Source organism: Podarcis pityusensis (assembly GCF_964106645.2).
Source record: "Podarcis pityusensis genome assembly, chromosome: 10".
NCBI lineage: Eukaryota > Metazoa > Chordata > Lepidosauria > Squamata > Lacertidae > Podarcis > Podarcis pityusensis.
The window spans coordinates 53,851,543-53,867,714 of NC_138035.1; the positions used below are offsets into that span (position 1 = coordinate 53,851,543).

Below are 16,172 nucleotides of genomic sequence, written 5' to 3' on the forward strand. Positions count from 1 at the left end.
GTCAATCAGCCTATTAGGCTGGTAGGATCCTAGAATGCAACAACTGATTGGCCTGCAGGAAAAGACCAATCAGGCTCCAGGAGGGAAGCAGAATCAGCCAATCAGACGGGACTCATTGTGTAAATAATGTTTATAAAAGCCTGAGGTTTGGGGGGCAATTCAACCACTGTTTTACAATGAGCATTCATCCTCACTTCCTTACAGGGTGTTTACACGTCTGCCTGTCAATCATTTGTTCACCCCATGCTTATCAATGCACCTCCCCATCACTTTCCAAACACAAAAAGTCAATTTTAAAAACGCCTTTGTTGCTCTAGGGAAACAGAATGCTTTAATCCAATTTAACTGTGCAAGCCTTAACTTCTGGTTGTGCACTTGAATGTTTCCTGCAGAATACTGACAGTCTGGAGTCATTTATTTCAATTGAAGAGACATAAAATGTAGCTACATTAAGACATTAAAAATAATAATTCAAGCTTTGTATATTACCCTCCCCTTTCAATCACTCTCTAATGGTTCTTTCTACCCAGAGGCTATGATTACTGCTTAATGAACATAGCTTAACTTGTTTTGCTTTAATATTTTGTAAGAATTTAAATGATCCCAGTGCAGGTGGGCAGCAAGAGATTTGCCGTGGTTAGCTTGGAAATGTACACAGAGTTCTATTACGACAGTGGTGGCTTTTTAGGAACTCAGATCTTATTGTCTAGCAAATCACTTTGTATATCTTTTAAGTTCCTGCAGAGTTCCCTAAACGGCAGGATTTGTCATGCATGGTGCCACTGCACAAAAACGAAATTATCTGCTTCATTCTGGTGCTGCTCCTCTTGCATGCAAGACAGCATCTTTCATTCTCTCTTGTATTCAGCCATTAAATCCAAATGCCCCTCAAATTTGGCTGTCTGCTGGCCTGCTCTTACTAGAAACCAACACTCCCTGTTATACAACCCCTGAGCCAAGGAGATAAGCGCATGCCAGAGGGGTGCATGCTCTAGTTATCTCCCACTTGGACTACTGCAATGCACTCTACATGGGGCTACCTTTGAAGGTGACCCGGAAACTACAACTAATCCAGAATGCGACAGCTAGACTGGTGACTGGGAGCGGCTGCTGAGGCCATATAACACCAGTCCTGAAAGACCCGCACTGGCTCCCAGTACATTTCCAAGCACAATTCAATGTGTTGGTGCTGACCTTTAAAGCCCTAAATGGCCTTGGCCCTGTATACCTGAAGGAGTGTCTCCACCATTGTTCAGCCTGGACACTGAGGTCCAGCTCCAAGGGCCTTCTGGCAGTTCCCTCACTGCAAGAAGTGAAGCTACAGCGAACCAGACAGAGGGCCTTCTTGGTAGTGGCACCTGCCCTGTGGAATGCCCTCCCATCAGATGTTAAGGAAATAAACAACTTTCTGACTTTTAGAAGACATCTGAAGGCAACCCCATATTGGGAAATTTTTAATGTCTAATGTTTTACAATTTTTTATGTGCTGTAAGTTTGCCAGAGTGGCTGGGGAGTGTTATTGTTGTTAATATTATTATTAACTATACAACAGAAGACATCTGAAGTCAGTCCTATATAGGGAAGTTTTTTAAATGTTTAATGTTTTATTATGTTCTTATATATGTTGGAAGCCTCCCAGAGTGTCTGCAGCAACCTAGTCAGATGGATGGGGAATCATCAACATCATCACCATCATTATAATCATCAGAGAAATGTTAGAGGGTATGGTTTAGGGAGTGCAGCAGGCAGCAGTTGGGTGCTGGAGGAGAGGAGTTGGTGGGTGATGAAGAGGGAAGGGAAGGGAAAGGATGTGCATGGCTGGTGGTCTTTTGAGAAAAAAGTTGTGCATAGATGTATGAGTTATGCTGAACTGCTGAACTCCTTCAGCTCTTTAGAATTTCAGAACTTCAAAGACTTCAGGAGCATCTTCCTTCTAAGAAATCAAGGCAAGCAATGTGGCACAGATACAGAGAGGGAGGACCCCTGGGAAAACATGCACTTGAAGAGTCTCTCTTTCCCTTCAAAAAATGGGTCACCGATTCCCTTGATGTATGTTGACATGATGCAAAATAAATGCAGCTAACCATAATAAAAACGCCGTATCAGCAAGTCTGCCTGATTTTCAGGAAGTGGAAACAAAAGACTAACTTTTACATTCATAATTTAATGCAGCATCTTCATATTCCACCACTAAAAGCATGCACCACCCCAGACACAAACCCCCTGCACCTGTAAATCGATATGAATGGCCGTTTTCAGAATTCCAACCCCCCAAAGCCCTTTCTCAGTTGCTATTAAAATGCAGCACTGCATACATTTACAGCGCAGTCCTATGTATGTCTAGTCAGAAGACAATCAGTCCCCTTGAGTTCAATGAGATTTACTTCTGGTAAATATGCTTAGGATTGTGCTGCTAAATTCCCTAAGTTGTCGCAAATACTTTGTTAAGAGCAATGAAAAGGATGAATAGCATTCCTGGCATAAATGTTGTTGTTGTTGTTTAGTCGTTTAGTCGTGTCCGACTCTTCGCGACCCCATGGACCAGAGCACGCCAGGCACTCCTGTCTTCCACTGCCTCCCGCAGTTTGGTCAAACTCATGCTGGTAGCTTCGAGAACACTATCCAACCATCTCGTCCTCTGTCGTCCCCTTCTCCTTGTGCCCTCAATCTTTCCCAACATCAGGGTCTTTTCCAGGGAGTCTTCTCTTCCCATGAGGTGGCCAAAGTATTGGAGTCTCAGCTTCACGATCTGTCCTTCCAGTGAGCACTCAGGGCTGATTTCCTTAAGAATGGATAGGTTTGATCTTCTTGCAGTCCATGGGACTCCTCCAGCACCATAATTCAAAACCTGGCATAAATAGCTTGGCATAAATAGAAGCCTAGATAGCTTGGGTATCTGACAAAATTTCTTTCCAGGCGCCCAAGTCATAGAGCCATAGAACTGTAGAGTTGGAAGGGACCCTGAGGATTTTCTAGTCTAGTCCAGGCCCCTGCAATGCAGGAATATGAAGCTGTCCCGTGCAGGGATCGAACCTGCAACCTTGGTGTTATCAGCACCACGCTCTAGCCAACTGAGCTATCCATTGTTCATCGGTGTGGTGTAGTGATTAGAGTCTTGAACTAGTAGCTGGAAGCCAATGTTAAAATCCTCACTCAAGTCAGGAAGCTCACTGGGTGATGTTGGGCCAGTCACAACTTCACAACCAAACATACCTTACAGGATTGTGAGGACAACATGGGGAACAGGAAAACCATCTATGCCATCTCTCCTTGGAGGAAAGCTAAGATACACATGTGTTGCTGTTGCTGGTGATGAAGATAATGCTGGGATATAAATCTGTTGGGTGATTATGCTTTCTATAGTTAGCTGAGAGTGGCTTCTTGGTGGTGCTTGATTATTGCAGCAACTCAAATAGAATTGAGTTCAATGGGACTTACTGCCAGGTAAGTGGGTATAGGATCGCAGCCACTAACCTGGAGGAAAGTGCCATTGGACTCAGCAGGTCTTACTTCTGAGTAGGCAATACTGTATAGAAAGACACAGTGAATGCGGCAATTCTGAGCAGTGCAGGCATGCAAAAAGGTACTTGTTCCATCAGTCTAGCAAACTCCATTTGGCAAAAGGGGGAGTCTGAACGAAAAATCTCCCTTGACTAGTCTTTGGCAACAGGGAAGGAATAGCGAGGGACATGTATATAGCAAAATTGTCTTTGTCAAAAGCATTAACTACCATAAAGCTTTCAGAACTGAGTGTTATGGGTCCTACCAGTAGGTGGGGTGAGGTGCCCTTCTCAGCCAGCAGGTTTTGGGGGGCAGCAACAAGACGATGGAGGACTGAGCTGTGTTGACCATTCTGCCTACACTAGAGATGTGAAGGCCCTAGGGAAAATCAGAAAAAAATGTGGGGGGTGCCTTTCCGCATTTTCCTATGTTTCTTTTCCCCAGGTTGTTGGTTTTTTTGGAAACGAATAATAAAAAATGAGAAAAACTCCCCCCAATTTTTCTGGGGGGGTTTTTGGGGGTGGAGCTTCACATCTCTAGCCTCCACAGGATCCTGTAAGACCGGCAGCCTTCAGGCTTGTTGAATCTACTTTGAGCTCTGGGTAGGGACTATGCTCTTGCAGTTTACAGAGGAGTGGGGTATATGTTATCAGATGTGCGTCTGATTTCCAAATGAGCACAGAAACAAAAACTACAGGAACCCCATCATCTCTGCTTTTATGAGCTGTAATGGCTTTTAAGTTGCTGACTAAGCATAATATTTGATGGTTTTAATGCTTTACAGTGAATTTGGAGAATCAACTGGGGAGACCACTGGCCCAGCTTCTTTCTAATATAAATTAGCTCCAGTAAATAGCTGCAGTTACATTTGATTTAGCCCTTATCAGAGCAAGGGAAGAGGGTGCATGCATTTAAAAGGTAATGGAAAGCTCAACTCTAGACATCAGCCCAGTGAAATCTAGACCCAACAGTGCAGAAATTCAGCATCTTATTTTGTTGCATTGCTTCTTAAAATATAAATTGGTTTGGTTGCTTTGCTTTGACTCTAACATCTTTAGAAATGTTTCCATGCCACAGAAAAAAATATTGCAGCACATATTTTAAGGGCCTGAAGAAGTGCATTTCTGCCAGTAGATGGCAAGAAATCTACACATCACATATAGCAGCATTTCAGATTCTCAACTGAAACATATCAGGACATCGTCACATGGCAGATAAAATCCATATTTCAATCCATCTAATAAATCAGAAGATCCACACTCATTCCTTGCAGTGAGACATTAATTCTTGAAATCATGTTCTTTCTCTCCTTTTCGATCCCCACTTTCACGTCAGCAGTGGTGATCTAGAGGGCCAATTCATGGTTGCATAGGCTGGGAAGGAGTTTGCTGTCACTGGAAAAGGCAAACATTGACAGAAGCAGACACTGAGGGAGGACAGGAACGAACACAAGTGCTAGGACAACTTTATGGAATCCGATAAATATATTTCATTTTGAGTTCTAGGAAAATATTTTGGATGCAACCATGGTTCGATAGTTCAAAATTTGTTTCAGATAAACAAATTAGAACTTGGAGTAAACATACGTAACAGAATCCAGTTACAGATACAGATTAAATAATTTATAGCACAAAGTCAGACAATCACAGCAAATGATTAAATGATCTTAGAAGAGTCATTACCAGTTTTGGACGGCCCAGCATAGCCTCTCCAAAGTGAGATGTGGCTATTGGGAGGGTCTTAGAATTTTGAGTCCTTATTAATATAGAGGGGAAAGTAAAAAACAAAAACAAAACCCCAGTTTCTCAAACTGATCTTTCTTCATTTCACCTCTCGCTGCTCTTCCGTGTTGTGTAAGACATTCAGACAGAGCTGTATCCTGGACATTCTTGAACCATGTGATTTCCATTGTTGAGCAATGTCCATCTGAGCAGCCGCTACCAGTAAAAGCAAGGTAAGATCTTTATGCTTAACTGTTGGATTAAGGTCGCGTTCCAGTCAGAACAGTGCATGTGGCTTTTAGTCCTTCGCGTTTTGTTCAAGCAATAGATCACCTGACAACAGCATGTTCCCGTGTAGCCATAGCTAGGTGATCTTGTGCCCCTGGCAGAACTGTCCAGATTGCACCCCCTAGCCAAATTAGCTCTTCTTTCCGCCTCTCCTCCACCCCACCCCAATATCATATAAAGACCCTCAATTAAAAAACTTTTCTTGTGAGACAATAATCAATATTTTTATTTATAGACATATTTTTAGCCAATTTTGTGCTCCTCCCCCTCACCTGCACCCCTGGTGAGGGCCTTTCTCACACACCCCAGCTACAGCCGATTCATATCAAATCAAATCCCTTTATTGGCATCACAGTATAAAACATTTCAAGTCAATGGGATAATTAAAAGGACAAGGGTGAAGCTGTCGAAGGTCATAAGGTCACACTGTGATCGTGGGCACTTATTCTGCTTTGCCCTGTTTCCTTCCCAAAGGGATGGTGAAATATGGTTGAGAGTGGATTTCATGCTCTTTATTCAGCTCATAGTGGTGAGGAGGAATGGAAGTTCCCCCAGAATATCTGCTTTATATACATTATTTACACAATGGGCCCCACGTGATTGGCTAATTCTGGGATTCACCTGTAGGCCAATCAGGTTGCAGATTCACTTCCACCTGGAACTGGATTGGGTGTCTCCTGTGGACCAATCAGTCTGCTGCATTCTGGACCCTATTGTTCAAGAACAATCATACTGCTGCATTCTGAATCCTATTGTTCAAGAACAATCAGACTGCTGCCTTTTGGATCCTATTCAACTCAGTACATAACAGATGGTTTGTTTGGAAACCTTCTGGGTAAAAAGGAAGCTACTAAAGCAGTGATATCTCTGTCCTGTCGTGATTCATCTCCATCCCTCAGAGTGGAGGTCTGTTTTTCTCTTTTCACTTTCTCCAGATTAGCAAGGCTTCTGCTCAAATCCTCTATACTGCAATCCAACATTTCAGCGCCATTGCCTTTCCCTACCTCAGCCTCTCCACCTACAGCAGCAAATTCCATCAGCTTGTTCAGGAGATACCCAAAGGAGCCATGTTAGGTTGTCCTCCCTCCGCTCCCAGGGTCCTCAGGATGCTGAGACCAAACAAATGAGCGAGTCTGATATGGGGATGTTCTGCCTGAGGGTGATCTTGAATTTGGGATGGCATGGGGCAGAGGGTGGCGCAAGGTCAGCGTGAACAAGAGTGAAATCAACAGGGACAGGATTGGGCCAAAAAGGAAGCCGAAAAGAGAGGGAAAGGGGGCACCCAAGACATCTGAGGAATAACCCTCAAGGATAGGCCTAAAAAAAGCACTCTGAAGTAAAACCTCTAGCCCCAGCCCAACAGGGGATGAAATACATATAGAACCTCCAGATAAAATGAAAACTTTGAGTTGGGGAGAAGCTCCTGAATTTTATTTCTGAAGGCTTGTAGGAATCGTGGTACTCTTGGCCACTTTCCCAGTTTGCCATCAGCAAAGGATGTGTGGGGCCCCATCCCCTTGATGTTGTAGAGGTGTCAGTCGTACCACCAGACTCCTTATACACATATTCACATTTCTGGTTCTTGGGCTCCTGCTGTTTGTCCTTGGTTGAGAAAGGCATGTTGTTATGGTAAGAAAGCGAACTGCCTGTGAGGAAGAGAACAAACTCCAGTCAAAGTCAGACCAAGTTTGCACATATGTGCCAATCCCTCTGTTCCCAATTTGTAAGGCAACAGAGGGGAAAAGCCAGAGATTCTGGCTACACACCATCAAGACAAAGGAAACTGATGACCTAATTTTTCCTCTGCTATTAGTGTCACCTATATAATGGCCAGAGAGGCTACTTTAGTCACTGCTAACTGTAAGGGAAGGAGGGTGAAACTGGACCATGTTACACTCCCAATGACATTGCCAGGGGTGGCAAGAGAGTCACCCAAGGTCTATTATCCTTTGCAGTAAAAAAAAAAAAAAGGACAAGATGAAATTATACAATTGAATATAAATATAGACGGGAAATGGCTATGTATTGTGAGTACTTATCTACTTTTAAAAATTTTCACCTATGATCTTTTTCTTTTACTTCTTTATTTTTTCTTTGTTCTTTTTTTCTTTTTTCTGATATCTTTCATTTCACTCCTTTATTGTGAATAGCATTTTATAGAGGTATAAATAACTGTAAATATGAAGAGACAAAATATTCTCTAATGTTTTTCCCTTGGTTATATGCATTTTCTTTTTCTTTTGTATTTTCTTTTGTTGTAAATATGTATGTTTTCTAATTTGTACTTAATAAAAATAAAAATTTATTTTAAAAAAAGGTTTGTAGCAACACCTTGGGGTGCAGATCCCAAAGCGACAGCTCACATGCACGCACGCACGCACGCACGCACACAAACACACAAAAGTGTGACAAATAAGGTTAGAATGGTCTTTAAAAGGGTGTCACACATAAAACCATCCTCTCCACCGCCACCCCCGAAGTGCCTCACCCTTCTTGCCTACTTCAGCTGGCCCAAACATTTTCACAAGTCTGGGAGGAGTTGTACCGCCTGCTGCTTCTCCCCAGCACTATGATTCCACACCACAGTCACCCTTCCTCTTTAGAAGTGGGCAGAGGATGGCTATGGAAGGAGACCTAGACACAGTCACTGTCCAGCAGGAACCTTCTCACGTGTGCATCAGGTGACTCTTGCACCACTCTCTCGGCATGGGATTTGGACCCAGACCTCTCTGGGTCTAGTCCAACACTCAACCATCACACACCACACTGGGTCTCCCACCTTCTCAAGGAGAGGGCCCAGGAGATGGTGGTGAAATAGAAAATTGTGGTCAGAGCAGGAAGACCTGAGTGAAGAAGGTGTGCTATTTACCCAAGGAGGTCAGCAGATGAAAATAGTCATTTCCCAGCCAGAATTCCATCAGTTGGCTTCCAAAACCTCTCTTGCAAGAGTCCCAGTCTCGGTAAAAATCCACAGAGCCATCACTCCACCTTGGAAACACCTGCAAGGACATGATGACAAGGTATCTTTTCGGCCTTCTCCTCAAACTGGGGCATAAAACTCAAACGTCTGCTCATAATATATTCCTAAGTATGTTAGATGCAGCCCACCAGGATGGTCTTCCACAAAAGCCCTGCGGAAAGGAATGGAAGCAACAATTGTCTTTCACAACGAAAAACCCTGAATGCCTATTCTCAAAGGGAAGGTTCTTCAGTTCCTGGTTCAATTTTCACCAAAATGGCATCAATCGCTTCAGGATATATATTTGGGGGTGGGGGGAGTAAATGCCTTTCAATTCCCCCCTTTTCATAACTGTATTTATCATTTTTCATTAGAGCGTTTTACATTTCATTGAATATAACCGTACATTCAATCCTTGACTTCCCTTCCCCCTTCTATGGTTCTATTTCTTTATCCATTAAGACTGCGTATTCTAATTTCCCCACATATTCATATTTCTCTCCTCCTGCTACATCTATAATACTTTACACTGCTGCATTTACAATAACCCTGCTAACATTTTGACCTGATTACCAAACAATGATGGTAATCTGTGGGGCCTGCCTGCCTCAGCAATGCCTACACAAGGGAACCTCCAGTGCATGGAAAAAGTTTGGCTAGCAAGGTCGTTTTGCCCAAACCGGGCCCACTAGTCCCACACCTGACAGCTGCTGTGCCCTGTGGAGAGCAGGACTCAGCTGATGGGTGAAGAGTTCAATCCTTTCTGCTTAGCATCCATGAGAGAGTTCCCTGCAAACCCTGCAGAAAGCAGGACTGAACACACCAAGTCTTGTCATTCATCAGCTGATGTGCAGGGAGGTCTGGCTTGTTTGGTTCTTCTCTTCTCAAGTCCCTGCGGGCCAACTTTGACAGATAGGCAGGACGTGTCAAAGTTTGCGCACAAGGCAGGGAGAGATAAAGTTCTTCCAAAACCAGGACACCAATGTGTCTCCACTACCACTGTCTCCAGGGTTTCACAACTGGCAATGCATCTCTCAAGCTCTGCTAGGAGATTGACCCTGGAACCCTTCTGGATGCAAAAGGTATGTTTTACCCACCAAACCACAGTTCGTCCCCAACAATAAACCACAGCTCAAGCCCTACACGTCACTAGAGATAAGCTTTTCAGGCCCCAAACTGGTCTGGCTACCATCCCTTTTAAGATGTCAGCACCTGGAAATATGGATTTGTGCAACTCACTAATCAAACTGCAGTCCTCAAAAGATGTGTGCTGTGTTGGGATGGAGAAAAGGGAGGCATCTCTGGCTAAGTTTCTTGACTGTTCCTTCCCAGATGATGGAGGCACTGAACATGGGTTCAGGGTAGGCATATCCGTTTGGCAATCTTTTAGAATGCAGTAAAAATCAGGAGAACTGTAAAAATGAAACAAAACACCTTCTCACACACCCCCCCCCCCAAATCAGGCAGCGCTGGGCCTGCAGGGCACTTGAGGCATCACATCCCCTGAGTGCCCACCAGCTGGGGGGCGCCTGGGACAGATGCGGCAGCCCTGTGTCTAGTCAGCAATTGTACTAGTATCAATCCATGTGTATTTTGCCCATGAGGTTAGTGGCAGAGAGAGTTAAGACAGGACACAGGAGTTCTGAGTGGATGGGATTCCTATTTAGTTGTCAGTATTCTCCTATTTCGCTGCCAGAAGGTTTTGGAGGCAGGAGAAAGGCGGCAAAGGGACCCACTTCCTTCTTGGTTGGTAAGAATTATTAGTCTGTCGTTGAGGTGCCTCGCCCCTCAGAGGATGCTCTTGCGGGCGTCTGGGAATAAAATTTTGCCACCTCTTTGAATTCTTTGGGTTAGCATTGTTGGCTTGTGGGCAAAATCTCCTATAACGTCCAACTTTGCTGCACTGGTAACACTCATTAGTTGAGCAAGACCCTTCCCTTTGTGTCAAAGCTGAGAGGTTGACTGAGCGGGCACAAACTCACCTTGGTCAATGGAGGGAATCCCCTGACTTGATGCTTCAGATTTCCGGAGGCTTCGTATGTATTTAATCCCCTGATTGCCTGGGGTTGGATGGGGTGGGGCTGGAGGTGTTACTTCAGAGGGCTGGGTGTCTGGCAATATGGAGGGTTGGGGGTGGGCAAGGGTGGCGGGTCAGGTAGGGTGGGACCCCCGCCAGCAATGCTGGGCAGGGGTCTCCAGTGGGTAGGGAGGGAAAGGTGGGAAATGGTTGCCCACCTATGTGGATGCGAGCCAGATGGTCCTGCTAACGGCTCGGGGTAATCCACATGGGGGGGCAGGGAGAGGGGTGCCAGCCTCCACCGAAATTGGGCTGATGGCTTTGGCAGGGAGGGGGGCTAGGGAGGGGGCACTGGCCAAAAGAAGCTTTCGGAATGTTTTTTAGGCCTTTCCTCAAGGGTTATTTTGTTCCCTCGGGTGCCTTGGGTGCCCCCTTTCTCCACCTTTTCAGCTTCATTTTTGGCCTTGTATAATTTTCTCTTTGGGGGGGGTTCTTTTTTGGGGGGTTAGGTATGCCTATCCCTTTTATGGCCAGGTCTCCCCTATCTTCCTTCCCACAGGCAGGCAGGCTTCTTCTGAAACCCTCAGGGATAGGTTCCGGGGTCCTCCTCCATCTCACGCATTCACCCAAGTCTGGAAGAAAAGAAATGAAGGTACAATCGTTATTTTAAATGCAACTGGTTTGTCCATAATGAAGAGTGTTAATTTATTCCAATGTATTATATCTCTATTTAGAGCTTTCCAAACCACACTATATTTAAACTCATACAACTTGTTTAAATTTTGGGTAATTTGCATCCCCAGATATCGAAAACTTTTCCTGGCTATTGGAATCTTCAACATTGCTATAAAAGTCTGTTGGATAGGTTGGTATATGAAAAACATTACCTCTGCTTTCTTAAAAGTAACTTGCAATCCTGAGACCCTGGAGAACTGTTCCAATTCTGTACGTAGTATTTTGCCTGCTGTGATACAGTCAGAGGTGCATAAAAGTATATTCTCTGCAAAGAGGCCTGGCTCTTGTTCATTTCTGTTTGCAACCACTCCTGTATGAGAGAGGACATTGATTAGTTTGCTTTTTAATGGTTCTAGAATTAATACAACTACGAGGGCTGACAGAGAGCGTACTTCCTTTGAAATGAAAAGGCCCCAACCTTTCCACATAAGGGAATTACTCCAACCCCTTGATAATTCTGGTTTTACTTTTTTCCATCTTTTCCAGGTTTCAAAGACCTGTTTTGAGGTAGAGAGGCCAGGACTGGATGGGTCCAAGCCCAGGAGGCTGCACCTGGACTAGCTGGAGGTGAGGTGGTCTATATAATTGATTCATAGGTGTGGCCATTGCAAAGTCCCTGTGCAGTGGCAAGGAAAGATGTCTTTTCCCCAGCTCCTGTTGCTGGAGGTTCTAAACAACTGGATCTTTGAAAAGGGTTGTGGAAGATCCTAATGGTTGGACTTCTTTTGCTGCCTTAACGTCTTCCTGATATCCAGTTGCTTATGATCCCATTGAGAAAGAATCTTTCTCCCATCTTCCCCCTCTCTCTTCCGTGGATGAATCACCCTGCCCTGCTGCTGTTGCCATAAAAGATTCTGTCTTTCAAGATGCTCTGCTATTCCCCTTCTTTTCAGGGAAAACATGAGGGTGATACCCCCTAGGGGCCCTCAAATGCACCCCGCTCAGTGTTAATTCAAGTCAGCATCCATAATGGGAGCCCCTGGAACTGGGGTTATGTGAACCTGTTTCCAGCTGTCACCACAGTGACCTCCAAGCTTCTAACTGGCCAGAGAATGTTATGATGCAGTGATGGGCAGTTGGCCTTAACTGAAGGTGCAAGGATAGAAAAGACATCCATTAGGAGAAGAGTAACTGAAGTTATGACAAGTTTGAGTCACAACAAGCCCCACGATACGCTCCTCCCCTGGTTGGTACCCCCCAATTTTGACTGGGTTAATCTGGATACCTAGTGAAGTCACAGGCACCCGCTAAATCTTACACCTGATATGCTTACCTGTTTCTATAATTCAGTGAGATAGGGGTTACAACAGAAACAAAGACCATCATTCATCTAAAGAACAATTCCTATTTTAGGCTCTCACATGAGAACAGAATCTAACTCAGGCTTCCTCAACCTCGGCCCTCCAGATGTTTTGAGGCTACAATTCCCATAATCCCTGACCGCTGGTCCTGCTTGCTAGGGATCATGGGAGTTGTAAGCCAAAAACATCTGGAGGGCCGAGGTTGAGGAAGCCTGATCTAACCAAAGTGCTTTTGGTTCTGGATCAATGTGGATCATTCATGGATATTTATCTACTGCTTTTCCTCCCAAACTGATGTTTTGTGTTGTTGCTGCCTGGAAACTCTTGGTTTGTAAGCTGCTTTGGACAAGTGCAATGTAGATTGACAGTAGTACCAAAAATAAATGTGATTTTGAAGGAGCCTCAGACTTTATTGGCATATCTAGTGAAAGATATATTCAAGACTAAGTCCCATGGAAGGCCATTGAATGGGCCTTAGTCATGTCTTATCTAAGCCCCATGCAGGGTACTGGGACCTTGACTAACTGGGGTAGCTTTTTAAGGGCATCTCCCTTTCTCCCTTTTCTTTTGCTGTCTATCATAGCATCCACTTGTATGTATGTTACCGTCTCTAAGTTGTCCAATGATTTAATCCATTGCCCAGCTATAAATCCTTAACTTCTCAGCTGGCTTCTCTGTCTGCTTCATGGGACAATGAAGCGGAACATATGAACATCACGATGGCACAATTTCCTACCTGCCATGTTGATAGGAATGCTGAAGTAACACAAATAGAGAGTGCTGAGAGAACTCCTCGCACTGCTTACTGATTGAGCGTCCGGTAAGAAGTGGGCAACGGAATAGCGATGATGCAAAGTTGTTTCTTGCTGTTTCTACGGTAACCCTGCAGAATGTGAGGAAGGGGCTAGGAGAATATTAGAATCAGAATCAGATGATGTCAACACGAAAGGTGTAAGAACAGTCCAGGAGTGAGAAAAGGGTGATCAGTTCACCCTTCCTGGTTGAGCACTGATCTTCACAGGCTCCCTACACATTTTTCAACATAGTCATCTGATTTTTCCTTTGGGCTTTGTTTGAATGTAAGACCAATGTATTATTATTTTTTCATTATTAAGTGACCTAACCCCTTCAGATCCAAGGTTCTCGATTGTGGATGAGTATGCAGATAACTCACTTGCTACCTTCCATAGAGACAATGTTGGAGAAAGAGAATTGCACTCTGGAGATGGTCAGCTGAGAGGAAGTTGTAGGAAGTAGTCAAACTATACGGTTCCTGCCTTTGTAATCTATCCCAACAAAAAGATAGATAAAGAGGGCATCCAAACAGCGCCATAGCTGGGTGATCTTGCACCCCTGGCAGAACCGTCCAGATTGCGCCCCCTAGCCACAGACAAATTAGCTCTTCTTTCTGCCTCTCTTCCAACCCCCCCCCCATTCAATTCTTATGAGGCAATAATCAATATTTTTATTTGTAGACATATTTATGGACAATTTTAAAGCTGATTTTGCGGGGGGGGGGCCGCCTGTGCCCCCAGCGGGGGCCTTCCTGGCCACCCCCTAGCTACGGCCCTGTGTTCCTGTAAAACCTAAAGTACTCTACTTGCTGAGGGTACACACCATCAGCTACATTTCAATATGAACTTAGCGAGGGGTCTAGTGACAATCACCCGGCTGTGAGGCCCTTTCCACCTGGCCTAGGGGGTGAGGCCCACACTCACCAGCCCTACTGAAGAGGCTCCTCATGAAGCCAGAGGAACATCGCCCGGCTGTGGGGCGTGAAGGCCGCTCCCTACAAGGCCCTTTCCACCTGGCCTAGGGGGCGAGGCCCACACTCACCAGCCCTACTATGATAAATAAGTATTCTGTAGTTGACCTCCTTTGTAATGTTTTATTTTGAAATCTTTAAGATAATATTTTAGTTTTCTGTTATGTTGCTTTGACTGTATGCTCTATATTTAACTTTCTTCAGATTGTTTTATTTGTGTTTTATTGGTTTCATATGCTGTAAACCGCTTTGAAATATTTCTTAAAAATATAATGCAGTATAGAGATTACTTAATTAATAAATAATATCTGGTTTCTGGATATTGTTTAAAGGATGGCACAGGTTGCCACTACCTTGCCAAAACTAAACAGGTCTGGGTCTGGTTAGAGCACTGATGGGTGCAGGAACCACAAGTATGTCATCTTGGCTTCCATGAGGGGGGAAATTGGGATAGAAATGTAAAAAATGAATAAATAATAATAATAAAATGTGTTTGTTTTCTATTTCCATGCAACAAATGGCACCACACTCAGTAGCGGATTCTCAATTTAACTGCATTTTGAAGTTACACTTAAGAAGTTGGCTTGGCTGTTCCTCAGTTTTACCTGAACTTATTTACTAACAGAGAAGTGGTAGCATGACCCAAAGTCGTTATCGCTGGTAAGAGTGGAAATTGCCCTGCACATTAATGTTGAAGGGAATAGTGCTTCATACAGCAGTTGAACTCATTATCAAATGCTTAAAGATTATCCAGAACTAACTCATGAACTGAAAAACCTCCTAACCAGGGGATGAGAACCCAGGAAGCTCTAGAGGGTTTAGGCAGAATCAGAGGCGCTGCCTTGGGCCGAAGATTTGTGGGGCTCAGTGGTACAGCATGCGTGTGACATCATGCACGTGATGCGCACTGCGCATCTGTGATGTCACACACTCGTCGTCAAGAGGAGGCCTTGCCCAGTGCCGTGCAGCTTCAATGGCCACGGCTGCTCCTCTCTTGCGCTCAGGAGGAGCCTGCCTTTGATGCTACACCGAGCTCAGATTGGTGATTCGGCCTCCCCTCTCCCCTCAATATGAGGGGAGGAGGGCTGAGCCCCTGCTAAGGAATATTGAGGGGGCTGATGCCACCTCTGTCCCCTAGGGTTGGCATGCCTAGCCAGGGTGGAGCCCAAAGCTGCTGAAGGGTTAAGGATGCAGACCATGCTTCTCCTCATCTTGCAAAAAGGCTAAAAACCATAAGAATCATTTCCTGTACCCATAATGTGATACTGGGTTCAGTGGCCTGGTTTTACATATCACTATAAACAATAGTTACACTTAACTATTTAAAGGTGAACTCACAGTGTGCTTTTGCAGACATCCAACAACATCTGGAAGGCCACAGTTTCTCCTTCCCTGATCTACACTGATTGCCAGTGAAGTGTGGGTTGGGTCCTTCAAAAAGGCCACCACAACCTGCTCTCTGCGTACAGGTTCAAGCTGATTGATGCTATTTTAGAATCACCATCTCATTAGCTCTACTAAAAGATCAGCTGCCTTTGGCTTTTACTAGGCTACCAGACGACATCAGAGGGAACAATAATAGGAAGCAGATCCCACTCCCAACAGTTTTTGTTTGTTTGGTTAGTCGGCTCGGTTTGTAAACTTCTCCAGAAGACTTTTTTGGCTGAGGAACAGGATTAAAATGCTTTAAATAAATATCTGCCTCACTGTTTTGGAATGCTGATTGCAGAGCTAACAGCTCCCAGAATGCAATGCTGCTCAGTGTGCGAGCCTCTATTAGAGTTCGGCAGAAATTGCTAATTGCCCGCTGTAACTCAGGGTGATTCACTGTGCTCATGCTGCTCAGTCAATTGTACCTTCACCTGCGTACAAAAGCTATTAGAAA

General features: G+C 44.6%; 1 long non-coding RNA gene across 4 annotated transcripts; it reads right to left on the bottom strand.

Annotated features, from left to right (window-relative positions):
* Positions 1–6,926: 6,926 nt before the first annotated feature.
* On the bottom strand, positions 6,927–14,352 carry LOC308486912. 4 transcript variants are annotated; one of them, XR_013991376.1, is made up of 6 exons: positions 14,241–14,352; positions 13,259–13,426; positions 11,374–11,531; positions 9,709–11,118; positions 8,380–8,509; positions 6,927–7,156 (listed from the first exon to the last, which is right to left on the bottom strand). It is a non-coding gene; the product is annotated as an uncharacterized lncRNA (long non-coding RNA). The 4 variants fall into 4 exon arrangements; XR_013991377.1 differs by lacking the exon at positions 14,241–14,352 and having other exon boundaries at positions 13,259–14,039; XR_013991378.1 differs by lacking the exons at positions 6,927–7,156; positions 14,241–14,352 and adding an exon at positions 7,570–7,682 and having other exon boundaries at positions 13,259–14,040.
* Between the last annotated feature and the right edge of the window lie 1,820 nt (positions 14,353–16,172).